At 42.1% G+C, this 15,737-nt stretch overlaps 1 long non-coding RNA gene across 1 annotated transcript in view; it reads right to left on the bottom strand.

Annotated features, from left to right (window-relative positions):
- Window positions 1-7,746, bottom strand: part of LOC137570737 (uncharacterized) — a 136,814-nt gene extending 129,068 nt beyond the window's left edge. Inside the window, exon 1 of the long non-coding RNA XR_011031155.1 lies at window positions 7,592-7,746. This is a non-coding gene — a long non-coding RNA (uncharacterized lncRNA). The remainder of the gene's footprint in view (window positions 1-7,591) is intronic.
- Window positions 7,747-15,737: the final 7,991 nt, after the last annotated feature.

Genomic DNA, 15,737 nt, shown 5'->3' with positions numbered 1-15,737 from the left:
ATGGGTATGTGTAAAAATACACCCCAAAACACATTATACTACTTCTCCTGAGTACGGCAATACCACATGTGTGGCACTTTTTTGCAGCCTAACTGCGCTAAGGGGTCCAAAGTCCAATGAGCACCTTTAGGCTTTACAGGGGTGCTTACAATTTAGCACCCACCAAAATGTCAGAACAGTAAACACACCCCACAAATGACCCCATTTTGGAAAGTAGACCCTTCAAGGTATTCATAGAGGGGCATGGTGAGTCCGTGGCAGATTTCATTTTTTTTTGTCGCAAGTTAGAAGAAATGGAAACTTTTTTTTTTTTTTTTTTTCTCACAAAGTGTCATTTTCCGCTTACTTGTGACAAAAAATAATATCTTCTATGAACTCACTATGCCTCTCAGTGAATACTTTGGGATGTCTTCTTTCCAAAATGGGGTCATTTGGGGGGTATTTATACTATCCTGGAATTCTAGCCCCTCATGAAACATGACAGGGGGTCAGAAAAGTCAGAGATGCTTGAAAATGGGAAAATTCACTTTTTGCACCATAGTTTGTAAACGCTATAACTTTTACCCAAACCAATAAATATACACTGAATGGGTTTTTTTTTTATCAAAAACATGTTTGTCCACATTTTTCGCGCTGCATGTATACAGAAATTTTACTTTATTTGAAAAATGTCAGCACAGAAAGTTAAAAAAATCATTTTTTTGCCAAAATTCATGTCTTTTTTGATGAATATAATAAAAAGTAAAAATCGCAGGAGCAATCAAATAGCACCAAAAGAAAGCTTTATTAGTGACAAGAAAAGGAGCCAAAATTCATTTAGGTGGTAGGTTGTATGAGCGAGCAATAAACCGTGAAAGCTGCAGTGGTCTGAATGGAAAAAAAGTGGCCGGTCCTTAAGGGGTAGAAAGCCCTAGGTCCTCAAGTGGTTAATATGAATCCATAAAAAGAATACATTGTAAAATATTCTCAGTTTCACTGGAAGATCAATATAGAAAACACATATGTGTAACCGTCAAATAAACAATCAATAATATTGCCACCTGAAGTACCTGTATATAACCAGTAATCTGAGGATGTTTTGCAGTTTATTATTTTTATGGATTCACATTAAACTCAGAGGCTATATATTTATGTTATATACCACAGCTTATGAATGATTAATTATTAAGTGTTTATTAATCTATTATTATAATTATTTTCTGGTGTTATGAAACATTTTTTATTAAGTATTAATGTGTGATTTTATTTTATTTTCTATTATAATTGTAATTAACAGATGATGAGTCAGACTTCTATTTGATGGATTAAATTTACCATTGGTTCAATGTATTACCCTCAAACATTCCATATAGAGTCTCTAGCAAATATCTTCTAGGAGCCAATCATGTCGCAGTATGAAATGGATTTCATATGAATGTTTATTTGACTAACTACTGAGCTGTTTAATTTAACTGGGAACATATTTATTTATTTGTTTAGTCAGTCAGCTACAATACTCCATCCGTTTTTTCACTTTTACTGTATGTCAGTTGAGCATATTAACTGACAATTGTATTATATACCATATATCTTTTATTTTGCATCTAATAAAGTGGAGAGACCAAACAATGCATTTTGGTTGGTGCAAAACATTTTTTTTAAATAACTGGAATTTTTAGAAGGTATGTTGCTTATTCTTATATTTAGATTTTTGGCGGCTAAAAAAGACTACATAAGGCGCCCTTTTATAGCCCAAAAAAATGTCGGCTATATCCAGAGCCTTTTTGTAGCCCAAAAAAATCTTGGCTGTATCCAGCGACCTCTTATACTGTAGCTGAAATCTCGGTTATGTCCAGCGTCCTTTTATAGCCGAAATCTCAACTACTCAGCTGTATCCAGCGCCTTTGGCTATATCCAGCACCCCCGGTGGTTACAGCCCCACTGAAGTTAAAGCACACTAACCTTTTAATAAACCCTCTGATTGGCTACCACAAATTTAAACAAAGCTACTGATTGGTCAACTTATTGGTTGGTCCACTTACTGATGAATCATAATAATTGAAAAATGAATAGGACAGTAAGGTTTGTACTTCAGGGTTTTGCTGCAAACTTAGGAACACTCTTAGGATAACGTCATGCAGGGGTGATGATGTTAATTACACTGAACACTGGTGTTAATGGAAAGTAATATTCTAACACATGTAAATACAAATTCATGTGATCCATTTAGGCAAAAAAGTTGCAGACAAAAATTACCTCCCAAGGTGGCATAGAATGGACATTGACATAAAAAATGTAAATTTCAGTACTTTTCATTAGTCATTAGTCATGTCTTATATTTAGTGATACTTTGCCAATGCAGTATATCAAGTAAAAAGATTAGTACAGTACAAGGGAATATAATTTAATAATATAATGAAGCAAAATGAAGTAATCAGCAGTAAGTCAAGCTGGTAACTTCGACATCTGCATTTGTATAGGGTAAACCAGCATATCTTTTGTTAGTGTGTATCCATTATTTATCGGCCTGCTGTAGCGAACACGTGCATTACAGCACAGGAGATTTGGGCGCAGCCGGCGCCACCATAGACTGTAATAGGCTGGAAGCCGAATTACATCATTCCCCACTATACACGTGGACCTGGAGGGGTAATAGTAATTAATGCCGCCGGGAGTTGTGCAGCAGCAGGATAAGCCATATATCAGCTGTATCCTGTGCTGGAGTCTCCCGGTGGAGATTTCATTCATATGCGTTGTAGCTGCTATATCCCCATCATTTAGTGTTGATATTGTTATATTATATCATTAAACTATATTCCCCTGTACCATACTGTTTTCTGTAGTTTATATTGGCATTATTTCGCATTCAATGTAACACAAGACTAATTAATCAGGAGAGTTGGAGTTTTCAGCAGGATTACTCCCTCTGGATTACTGCTAGCAACCTGTAGTTATATTCTGTTGTCTATATTAAAGAGTTCTGAACCAGGCCACTAATCCTTTTCATCTATTATATTATCCTAACTTTGCTTACCCTTTAGCTCCCATGCAGGCAATGCCAGTCAGTTATAAAAGTGATTTGTGTAGAGTTTGCCTTTAAAGGGAACTCGATATGAGGGGGATACGGGGGCTACATTATTTATTTATTTTTTAAAAATATCCTTATCCTGTGTCTCTACTCGCTAATACTTTTAGCCTTATGCTACATACACACGAGGCACGGATGTCTGCAGTTGCATGGAGACAAGCAACAGTTGAAAGTCTCCAGCAACGACAGTTGTATACAAGCGACGATTGTATACACGCGGCAACAACCTGTCCGCAACATAGTCGAAACTGTTGCTCAGCAACTTCTGTCGCAGGTTCAATGAACTGTCGGACTCACAAGAGTTGCTAGAGACTAGCATACACACGACCGCACCGACTTGAGACTAGCGACGGTTCCTGCAACAGCTGTTGCCGGCGATTGGCCAAGTCAATCGCCTGGCGACAGCTCTGATTAGCAACAGTTCCTTGCGTGTGCCTCATACACACGGAGGACCTGTCGCCGCAACATGTGTTTCCAGCAACAGTTGTAGCCCGTGTGTATGGGCCCTCTAGACCTTGAACAAGCTACAGCAGATCAGGTACTCTGACTCAGCTGACTCAGGTTTTACTGGATTGGCCATATGCTTGTTCTCAGACACTACTTATGCCAGAAGATCGACAGGGCTGCCAGGCAACTGGCATTGTTTACAAGGAAATAAATATGGCAGCCTCCATATTCCTCTCACTTCGAGTTTCCTTTAAACTCTTGGTCTTTTTTTTTGGGGGGGGGGGGGTCCTGCAGCTATGCTCGTATATACCAATTTTTTGGACAACTGGTAACCCAGTTCAAAATTATTGTGCTCTAAAAATGTTTTCTCTTGACTGTTCTGTTGTAAAGAAATGACATTCTCCTGAATCACGAGTCACTCTCATTTATTTTCATCAGATGGACAAAGAGCATATGCAATTTCTGCCTCTGATAAATGTTTAAGTACCCCATCTTCATCCTGTCCAGATGTTTTCTTAATGTAAGACAAGAACAAAGAAAACATCTCTGGGAAAACTTTAAAAGCATTCCATTTGACATTCAATTTATAAACCTGATCAGCACATATACGTGTATATACAGTAAATGAAGCAGTTGATATAACATGGGGCTAAGACATTTTGTACAATCTACATGCATTATTCCTCTGCTGTGTTTTGTTGCCGGTTACCACTGATCATTTAAAGAGGAACTGTACTGAAAATCATGTAATTAATAAAATTGTTTATTTTTTTACAATATTCATTTATAAATAATGTTGTTGATGTGTGTACATTGTAAAATGTTTCCTCACCCCAATTTACATACTATGCTATCTGGCAGCAGCCCTTCCCCTAACATACACATAATATGGCAGCTGTTCCCCAAAATACACTTAATCTGTCAACAGCGGTTCCCCAAAAATACAGATAATCTGACAGCAGTTCCCCCAAAATAGGTACTCCCAGCATTGGTAGCCAGGTCTATAGGTGTCCCCAGTATAAGTAGCCATGAGTATAAATGTCCCCAGAATAGGTAGCTAGGTGTATAATTTCCCCAGAATAGGTAGCCAGGTGTATAGATGTCCCCAGAATAGGTGGCCAGGTGTATAGATGTCCCCAGAATAGGTAGACAGATGTATAGATGTCCCACAGGTAGCTAGGTTTATAGGTGTCTCATAGGTAGCCAGGTGTATAAATGTCCCTACAATAAGTAGCCAGGTGTATAGATGTCCCCAGAATAGATAGCCAGGTGTATATATGTCCCCAGAATAGGTAGCCAGGTGTATAGATGTCCCCAGAGTAGGTAACCAGGAGTTTGTGTGTCCCCCAGCAGGAGGAGAGGCAGTGCAGGGGGGGAGCGCTGGGCATAGCAGCGAAGAAGGGGGGACGTCTCCCCCCCTTCCCTCACCTTGGGGCTCCCCCTCCCTCACTCTCCCCTCGAGAACTAAAATGTGCGGGCGGGACTTACCTCTTCCTTGTTCCAGCACGAGAGGGAGCTTTCCATTGCCGCTAGTCTGGTCTGGTCTAGACCAGAGCAGCGGCACGCAGAACTTCCCTGGCGCTTGGAACAAGGCAGAGATAAGTCTTGCTCGCTACCAGCCACCCACAAAGTTTAGTTCTGGAGGGGAGAGTGAGGGAGGGGGAGCCCCAAGGTGAGGGAAGGGGGGGGGGAGATGTCCCCCCTTCTCCGCCGCTGTGCCCAATGCTCCCCCTTCACAACGCTCTCTCCCTCCACACATGCTAGGGTGGACGATGTCCACCCTCTGAAAAAAGCAGGTGGACATCGTCCACCTGTGTTCACGCAGGACTCGACCCCTGCAGAAAAGATCAGCCTCTAATATTTTTACTTTAATTATGAACAATGGTGTAAAACAGGAGACTGAAAACTATTTTTTGATTCATCTTCCAAAAATAAAAAAATACAAAAATAAATAAAAAGCATAAACCAAAAAAATTTACTTTGGTCTGCATCTCAGCTTTCACAACATTTGACTTCATTTTATGATTAGTCATCCTTAGTGACTGAGTGAAGACGCTGTATAGCACAGGTAACCGTGAAAGTTAATGTAATTTTCGACCTGCTGAGAATAAGTAGGAATACATAAATATAACTTATTTTACTATACAAAAATAATCACTGTATCTATCTGCAAGAATTTATTTTCCAAATAGCATCAAGACACAATGCAGATGGCTACAGCACTGTCTAATTGACATTTTAATTGCTGTAATCAAATTTTCCAGTATTGAAACTGCTTTTACCATTTTCACAAATTATTTGCAAAGCATTTAAAATCCAATTAAAAGAGATCATTAGTTGGATATGTCTAAACAGAACCCACTGAATATATTTGTGTTGCATAAATGGAATATTGAGAAAATAGATAACAGTTAATTTGATACAACCAATTGTACATGTACATTACTTGTGCATTTACACCATGCAAATTACAAATTGATGATCACGGAGCAGGAAATCAACTTCTAAGGTGATACAACTTAAATTGCTTGTTGTAATACTGAATTAGTGGTTTGGCTCAGTTATAAGCAGTGGTTTATCAGCCAAACTTATTGTTACTTGTGCAGCTGTAATATTAATGTAATTATAATGTCCCTAATAGAATACACATTCTGTGCCGTTTTTAAAACTTGAAATGGTGTCAGTGTCAAAAGAATTCTAAAGGCAGTAATAGAGCTTATCTGTTTCATTCAGCCAGTATAACTTATGCTTGAACAAATGGCACATATTCATTGGTTGAGATCCTATTTAAAAAGCTTTGAAAAGGTCCCTCTTCACTTCTTTTATCCTTTTTTTCCCCATTTCATACTTTGTTATGGCACTGCTGTTATAGGGCTGTGCAGTGAATTGAAGCATATGAAGTGGAACTATCAGAGACGTATAGAGTAGGAGGGAAGATGGTTGGTTGGACAGACAGGCTGTTAAATAGAGTAAAACAGTATGAGTGAAAATGACACAGGTTCATTGTGGGATGAAACATATGGTGTAAATCTAAAGAGCATCTAATTTGGGTATAGAATCTAAAATGACGGAAGTTTGTTGAAGAATTAACAACTCAGAATTGAAACAGAGAGATGTAACCCTATATTACATTTCTTGTCATCATGGCAAGTAACCTTCTGCTTCAGGTTTTTAGTAGTATGGAATATGGATGCCCAGCCGCATATGAGGGGGAGTATTTGCTGTTTATTCTTCCTTAATGAAGTAGAAATTTTTGAATAGATATTTTCAATAATTTAGATGACTGTAGACTGATCTGTTAAATCCATGCTCCCCCTTGACCCCTTTTATTTCCCTCTTCATTGCCCTCTGCCTGAGGGGAGGGGGGAGGCATGCCAGCAGGACTGTTAGAGGATGATATGGACTCTCTACCTCTTTACAAATAACACTAGGAACCAGGGCCGGGACAAGGTTCCCCAGCACCAGAGGCTGAGACTCCAAAGTGCGCCCCCCCCCACCCCCCGCACGCATGCCTTGCTCAGTACACACACATATAGCATATACACACACATACATACATACAGTACACACACATACAGTATACGTACACACAGTACATACACACACACAGTACCCATGTACACACATACAGTATACAGAGTGCACACATACATACATACAGTACACACACACAGTATACATACACACAGTACATACACACACACACACAGTATACATACACACACAGTGCCCATGTACACACATACAGTATACAGAGTGCACACATACATACATACATACATACATACAGTACACACACATACAGTATACATACACACAGTACATAGACACACACACACATACAGTATACATACACACAGTACATACACACACAGTACCCATGTACACACATACAGTATACAGAGTGCACACATACAGTAGACATACACATACAGTACACACAGGTCACACAGAGTACATACAGTATACACACACACAGTACAGTACACACATACAATACTCTCATTCATTCTCTCTCTTCCACCCTCCCCCTCCCTCACTCTTCTCTCTACCTCTACTCCAATCCCCCCTCCATACCATGCATGTGAAAGCAGCTGGGTCCTCCTGCCCTTCAGTCAGCCGAGGTCTTGGCGTTCATAGTGCTATATCAGGCACTGTCCCTCCCCCGTCCAGTCCAGGCACAGCTCAAACTTGCAGCAAGTCTTCAGGCAACTCTGCAGGAAGCCGGTGCCACTTCCATCAGAGCAGAAGTCGGCTTCCTGCTGTTGCCTAGTTACATGATGCCACAGCCGTGCCTGTCATCTCTGTGATGACAGCAAGGCTATTATGGAGCAGTGGGGCATGCTAAAGAGGAAGCACACACCGGGGAGATTAGCTCACCAGTGCGCAGAACCAGCAGCAGGAGTGTGGCACCAGGCACAAAACAAGATGTGTCAAGCTGGTGGTGTCAGTGGCGAGGAGACTTCAAAGAAATGCGCCCTCAAGTGGCTGCGCTCATAGGCTGCAGCCTGCCCAGCCTCTGCCTCGGCCCGGCCCTGCTAGGAACATAAAGATATAGTTATATAGTTAATGAGGAAAAAGTAATGCAGAAGTGAACAGGAGACTGGTCCTTGGCAGCAAGGATAAGATATAGTGTTGATGCTCGAATTCCAGATTATGCATTCAGAAATCCGAATTATGCCAATTTGCCAAACACCACACTTTAACACTTATGCTACTGGACAGGGTCACTGGGTTGTGGTTCATGTCACTCTTCTTATAATTACGAGTGACCTCTCCGTGCCCCTGTCCACTAGCTTAAGTGCTGAAGTGTGGTGTTTACTCATAATTGTTGATTCCAAATGCAGGGTCCCGAATTTGAACACTAATAAGATCAGTAAACTGGGACTGGGTCAGAACAATGGTACTGTTCTTATACTTCGCACAACTTGCACTATGCAACTGTGTTTTATTTGCATTGCCCCTATTTGTCCATGTAACTACTATATTTAAAGCACCACAAAAGATGCTACATACATCAACAATGATAATATTAATAGAGAAGAAGAAAGAGAAAACATTGAAGAAGAATACAAATTGGAACGCAAATAATTGGGAAAGCGACATAATCCTGTCCACGATAAGATAGGGACAAGCTGTTTCCTCTGATAAGCATGAAACATTTTCATGATTATTTGCAGAATTGGTTCTCTACACCTGCACAAAGAAAGTGGCACATTCCTTGGTAATGTTACCAGTGCAGAAATAACTAGGAATCAGAAAGCTCCCAAAAGAGTTTCATTTTACCACAAATAGGATTGGAAAAAAAAAAAAACAAGTCCTCTGCTTACCTCTCACAATAATAGTTAAGATAAGGAAAATAAATTGGTACTATGGAAACTAATAAAAATAAACTGGAACTGTGATAAAAAAAAAGGCCCAATATCTCTTGTAGAATGTGTTTTTATAAAATTATGCTTTAAATTAACAATTTTAAAAATTATAAATTAAAAAATATATTTAGATTGTAAACTCACAAGGGCAGGGCTGTTTGTGTCTTGGAATTCATTATACATTTTATTAATCATGTTATTTTTGTCACTGTAATTACCAATTCTGTATTTTGTATATTGGTGTATACCATTGTCTGTATTATTATGTACCTCATGTTTGTTTCTTACTTTGTACAGTGCCATGGAATTTGTTGGAGCTTCATAAATTAATAATAACAACACAGTACATCACAATTAGGGTAGAGATTCATTTTTCACATTAAAATTTGCATTTTTATGAACATAAATAGAATTTTGCAAGAAATATATTTCATGAAAATTAGAACTTTCTTGAAAATAAAAGTTTATTATTTCCAAGATACTGAGGCTAAAATAGAGTTTATATGTTGATTTTAATCTAGGCTGGCTTACAATTTATTGCATATACCTGTAGGCCTGCTACTATACTTTGGGATGTGTTACTGAAAAACTTAAAGCTTATCAAATTAATTATTTTATTGCACTTATTGTTGAATTAAATGTAGCCCAATGTGTTTTCTCATGCCCTTCAACTCAAGTTGGGCATGAGAATTTTTTTCTCTTGCTCACATATTTTTTGCACAAATTGTTATCTGTGAGAAAATGTGTTTTGCCATGCCCATACATTTTCAATAATATTCTTATCTGTGCAAAAATGTGACATTTTCAGGGAAATTATGTCAAAATAAAAATGACTATATTTGCTCATCAATAATCACAACATAGTAAAAACAGCCCATTCGACATGATACTCTAAACATACAGCTTATAGCCATGTAGCAATACACCTGCATCCACGAGAATGGTCCAACCATCTTACATGAAAAACAAAAGTTTGCTTTCTTAAAACAGAAAGAATTTGCGATAATTCAGGTTGGAGTGAGCTTGAGATGTCTCCCAGTAAATCACTGCTGAATATATGCAAATTAACCATTGTACCCTTAGAAGCTAAACACACCTCCAGAACCGCTGGAATGCAATGATGTGTCAGCTTGTTAATTTATACAGAGCCATAATAATCCAACATGCATACAGACTGTTTCGGATTGTTTGATCCTCATCAGTGCATGGCATGGATTAATTTGGCTCTATGCAGTAGGGCTTGTAACACCGAGAGGTACAGACTAACCAGCAAGCTCATGGTGACATGGAACTCATTAGAGTGTGTAAGGGACTACAATGGTCCTAAAAGCCCCCTTACTAAGATGTTAAGAAAAACTAAAGTTTGCTTTCTTAAAACAGAAAGAATTTGCGATAATTCAGGTTGGAGTGAGCTTGAGATGTCTCCCAGTGCATCACTGCTGAATATATGCAAATTAACCATTGTACCCTTAGAAGCTAGAAACGGTTATTGTAATGATTGTGGGATATCTCCGTGGTCAGCGCACAAGATGTGCGCTGACACTGCGGAAGTCCTCCACAAGCGTGTCAAAATAATAGAACCCAGCCTTTGGTGCAAGCACCAGTAGAGGGGAATTCCCACCGGCAGATGGAGCTGTGGAGTGCAGAGGAATAAACCCTCTGCGCTGCCACAAATGCCAGATGGAAATTGTACGAAGAGAAGCAACACAAGGCAAGAAAGCTCCCAAAGAGAGAGAGCATAGAGACAGAATCAATGTGTGTCCACCAAACTAGTCGCCACCCAGCGACGGTGAACACACAACGGCGGAAACGAAGTGGGAACGCAATCGCAAGAATGGCGATTGCCAAATAGTGACACCAGACTGAGCAGGACAGAGCACGAGAGTAGCAAAGGCACAGCAAACAACAATTAAAGATAAGGAAAATAACAAACGCTAGCTAAACGCGAACACCGCACTCATTCGCAACAGCGAACGCATTTACAGCGCGGTCTCCACACGAAAAGCACAACAGAGACAAGCACGCCACCCTAACTAGCCACAAGTAACACAAAGGAGCACAAACAGACAAGACAAACAGAGGAGGTAGCCAGTAGCAACCGCTGCTCCAGCTTACACTCCAGGAACATAGATCAGAAGGATCCACAGACGCTACCGCTAGAGGCTAGTGCGATCCAAACAAGACAGACAGATGAGGTAGCCAGTAGCAACCGCTGCTCCAGCTTACACTCCAGGAACATAGATCAGAAGGATCCACAGCCGCTACCGCTAGAGGCTAGTGGGATCCAAACAAGACAGAGCGATTCGCTATCAACCGCCGCTGGCGACAGCGCAATCGCGACAGACAAGACAGGACAGAATAGGCAGTACAAATTATACACAAACTGAGGGGTTGGGGGCTGTTGTTCACATGCTGGATTCTCAGCAGAGGCGGTCATTATGTGGTAATGGCCACAAAGATGTGTAAGACCGCACACTAGCGATGTCGGGGAATAGGCGTGCAGCGGATCCACCCCTGTACCCACAGGGTATAGCGTACAATTCCTCAAAAACGATCCAGCACAGCTCTTTTAATCAGAAGATTATTTTATTGGATCATAAAAATACAAATATTAAAGCTGCATAGTGGCTACGGTCCACCGTTTCGGACCATCACAGTCCTTGTTCACGCCACACAGCCAAATGAACAACTGCAGACATGCTCTTTATATAGTCAAAGCTCCAACAGGGCAACCAATCAGAGGAACCTATGCAAATGACTGGACCTGATGGGGAACTACAGGGCTTGTCCACAAAGGGTACCGCCCTCCCACTCCATTGGTCAAACATTTTGAAATGTATGATGTCACAGCAGGAACATAAACACATAAATAGAAACATTTCTAACTCTGATCTATGGCACCTGTTGAATATTTAAAAAGATCCTGGGAGGAATCCAGGGCATCCTGATGCAGAGGGCATGGGTTTGGATGTGTCAAATACAGTATAAAACTGTAAACGAACAAACACCGAGCGCTGCCCGCCGTCACCATGGCAACCACCGTCACATGACAACCAATGCGGAAGGACGTACGCAATGACGCCTATACTGGCGTCCTATTGCCACCGCGATGCGGAAAAACAGACGCATAGTATGCGTATAAAAATACGAAACAGACAAAAACAAAAATACGCATGCCCAGTGCTATCAATAGATGACCTGGACTCCACCCATAAAATAACACCCCTAGTTCAATAATGCATGGTAAAAATGTGCAAAAGAACCTATGATACATAAGTGACAAATAAGAAGGGGACCCAAAGGACACCCCCCACCCCCAAACAACAGACCCAGAGCCATAGAACATCTACCACACAAAATTTAAGTCGTATTCCTTATTTAGTCCCCCACGACCAATAGTCCCCAATTCCCTAATCCAGCGCGCCTCTCTTTTTAACAATTCTCTAGCCCTATCACCCCTAAACCCACGGGGCACCCCATCAATAACTTGGACTCTGAGCTGACTAACATCATGTCTAAATTGGACAAAATGCTCTGAGACTGCATGAGCTAAGCTTCTACCTCTAATATTGAATTTGTGTTTGGAAACACGATCTTTGAGCTCCTGTGTGGTTTTTCCCACGTAACAGCTGCCACATGGACATTTAAGCATATAAACAACAAAGCGTGAACAACAAGAAAAGCGACCTCTAATCGCATATCTCTTACCAGAGGAAGGGTGAGAAAAAACATCACCTCTAATAATGCTATGGCACATGTGGCAGCTGAGACAAGGGAAGGTACCACACACGCGGGGCACCTGTATATTAGATCCACGGTTAGGGTCAGAGTGAACCAGCCTGGATCTTAAAGAGGGGGCCCTTCTGTAGGAAAATAAGGGAGGCTGCTGGAATTCAGGAACATGTGGGAGGGAATCTTTAAGGGTGCGCCAATGTTTCGTAACAATACGTTGTACCTCATCACTAATAGTATTAAAGGTAGAGACGAATGCTATTCGTCCCTCATCCCTAGCCCTATTTCTCAACTTGTTCTTTCTCTTTTGGTATCTCATTAATGTATCAGGGGGATAGCCTCTGGACTGAAATTTTCTGCCCATCTCAACTAGTCTTCTCTCCCTCAATTGGGTATCACCCACAATTTTCGTTACCCGATCATACTGGCTATTGGGAATGCTGACCACCTGATGACGTGGATGGAAGCTATCAAAATGAAGCACCGAATTCCTGTCCGTACTCTTGACGAACAGGTCCGTGCTAAGCTTCCCATCCTTCTTAAAGACACACGTGTCCAAAAAGGACACCTTCTCCCGGTCCGCGTTGACCACCAAACGAATGTATCTGCACTTGCTATGTAGATTTTCAACGAACGCTGTAAGGGTCGAACGTGGCAGCGCTCGGTGTTTGTTCGTTTACAGTTTTATACTGTATTTGACACATCCAAACCCATGCCCTCTGCATCAGGATGCCCTGGATTCCTCCCAGGATCTTTTTAGATATTCAACAGGTGCCATAGATCAGAGTTAGAAATGTTTCTATTTATGTGTTTATGTTCCTGCTGTGACATCATACATTCCAAAATGTTTGACCAATGGAGTGGGAGGGCGGTACCCTTTGTGGACAAGCCCTGTAGTTCCCCATCAGGTCCAGTCATTTGCATAGGTTCCTCTGATTGGTTGCCCTGTTGGAGCTTTGACTATATAAAGAGCATGTCTGCAGTTGTTCATTTGGCTGTGTGGCGTGAACAAGGACTGTGATGGTCCGAAACGGTGGACCGTAGCCACTATGCAGCTTTAATATTTGTATTTTTATGATCCAATAAAATAATCTTCTGATTAAAAGAGCTGTGCTGGATCGTTTTGGAGGGATTATGTGGTAATGATCACCTCTTTGTTAGCTGGTCTCCCCATGCTTACACCACTAGCATGTTGTGGCTATCCTTGAAAGACAGGTTTGGGTAACTGATATGGTCTGATTATTATAAATAGAGTGATAGTGGAACAGAGTAGCATTTTCACTGAGACTTATGGCTCTAGAGCTGCACCACTGGACCTGCTACTAATATACTAATCAGTGGCGTACCTAGGACATTTGGCACCCGGTGCTGGGTATTAAAAGACACACCCCCTAAAAATGGGCGTGGCCACAACCTGCGGCGTGCTTCGCAGCAAAACAATGGGCGTGGTCATGACCATATGAGGGCGGAGCTAACTGTATTTTAAAGTATTAGCTAGTATAGTTGCCCCCAGTATAGCTGCCCCCAGTGGAGCTAGTATAGTTGCCCCCAGTATAGCTAGTTTAGTTGCCCCCAGTATACCTAGTATATTTGCCCCCAGTGTAGCTAGTATATTTGCCCCCAGTGTAGCTAGTATATTTGCCCCCAGTGTAGCTAGTATATATGCCCCCAGTATAGCTAGTATAGCTGCCCCCAGTATAGCTAGTATAGCTGCCCCCAGTATAGCTAGTATAGTTGCCCCCAGTATAGCTAGTATAGTTGCCCCCAGTATAGCTGCCACCAGTATAGCTAGTATAGCTGCCCCCAGTATAGCTAGTATAGCTGCCCCAAGTATAGCTAGTTTAGTTGCCCCCAGTATAGCTAGTTTAGCTGCCCCCAGTATAGCTAGTATAGCTGCCCCCAGTATAGCTAGTATAGCTGCCCCCAGTATAGCTGCCCCCAGTATAGCTGCCCCCAGTATAGCTAGCTAGTTTAGTTGCCCCCAGTATAGCTTGTATAGCTGCCCCCAGTATAGCTGCCCCCAGTATAGCTAGTATAGCTGCCCCCAGTATAGCTAGTTTAGTTGCCCCCAGTATAGCTAGTATAGCTGCCCCCAGTATAGCTAGTATAGCTGCCCCCAGTATAGCTAGTATAGCTGCCCCCAGTATAGCTAGTTTAGTTGCCCCCAGTATAGCTGCCCCCAGTATAGCTAGTATAGCTGCCCCCAGTATAGCTGCCCCCCAGTATAGCTAGTATAGCTGCCCCCAGTATAGCTAGTATAGCTGCCCCCAGTATAGCTGCCCCCAGTATAGCTAGTATAGCTGCCCCCAGTATAGCTGCCCCCAGTATAGCTGCCCCCAGTATAGCTAGTATAGCTGCCCCCAGTATAGCTGCCCCCAGTATAGCTAGTATAGCTGCCCCCAGTATAGCTGCCCCCCAGTATAGCTAGTATAGCTTCCCCCAGTATAGCTAGTATAGCTGCCCCCAGTATAGCTGCCCCCAGTATAGCTAGTATAGCTGCCCCCAGTATAGCTGCCCCCAGTATAGCTATTATAGCTGCCCCCAGTATAGCTAGTATAGCTGCCCCCAGTATAGCTGCCCCCCAGTATAGCTAGTATAGCTGCCCCCAGTATAGCTGCCCCCAGTATAGCTGCCCCCAGTATAGCTAGTATAGCTGCCCCCAGTATAGCTGCCCCCAGTATAGCTAGTATAGCTGCCCCCAGTATAGCTGCCCCCAGTATAGCTAGTATAGCTGCCCCCAGTATAGCTAGTATAGCTGCCCCCAGTATAGCTAGTATAGCTGCCCCCAGTATAGCTAGTTTAGTTGCCCCCAGTATAGCCAGTACAGTTGCCCCTAGAATAGCTAGTATAATTGCCCCCAGTATAGCTAGTATAGTTGCCCCCAGTATAGCTAGTTTAGTTGTGAGGAGTGTAAGGAAAGCCTGGAAGGAGGGGTGGCGGGGAGGGGGGCAGGACCCCCCACCTCCCTCACCTGGGTCCCCCTCCTTCTGGCGCTTCCCCCTCCTAATTAGCAGCAGCGGGCAGGAGCGGCGAAGAAGACTCACTCACCTGCTCCTGACGATAGCGGCGGCGCATAGCGTCATCCTCACGCGACGCTGGTCTCCGACTTCTCTGTCACT

This window comes from Hyperolius riggenbachi, chromosome 4, assembly GCF_040937935.1.
Source record: "Hyperolius riggenbachi isolate aHypRig1 chromosome 4, aHypRig1.pri, whole genome shotgun sequence".
NCBI classification, from domain to species: Eukaryota; Metazoa; Chordata; class Amphibia; order Anura; family Hyperoliidae; genus Hyperolius; species Hyperolius riggenbachi.
Note: the sequence above shows the minus strand (reverse complement) of the source record. Positions and strands in the feature narration are given on the sequence as shown.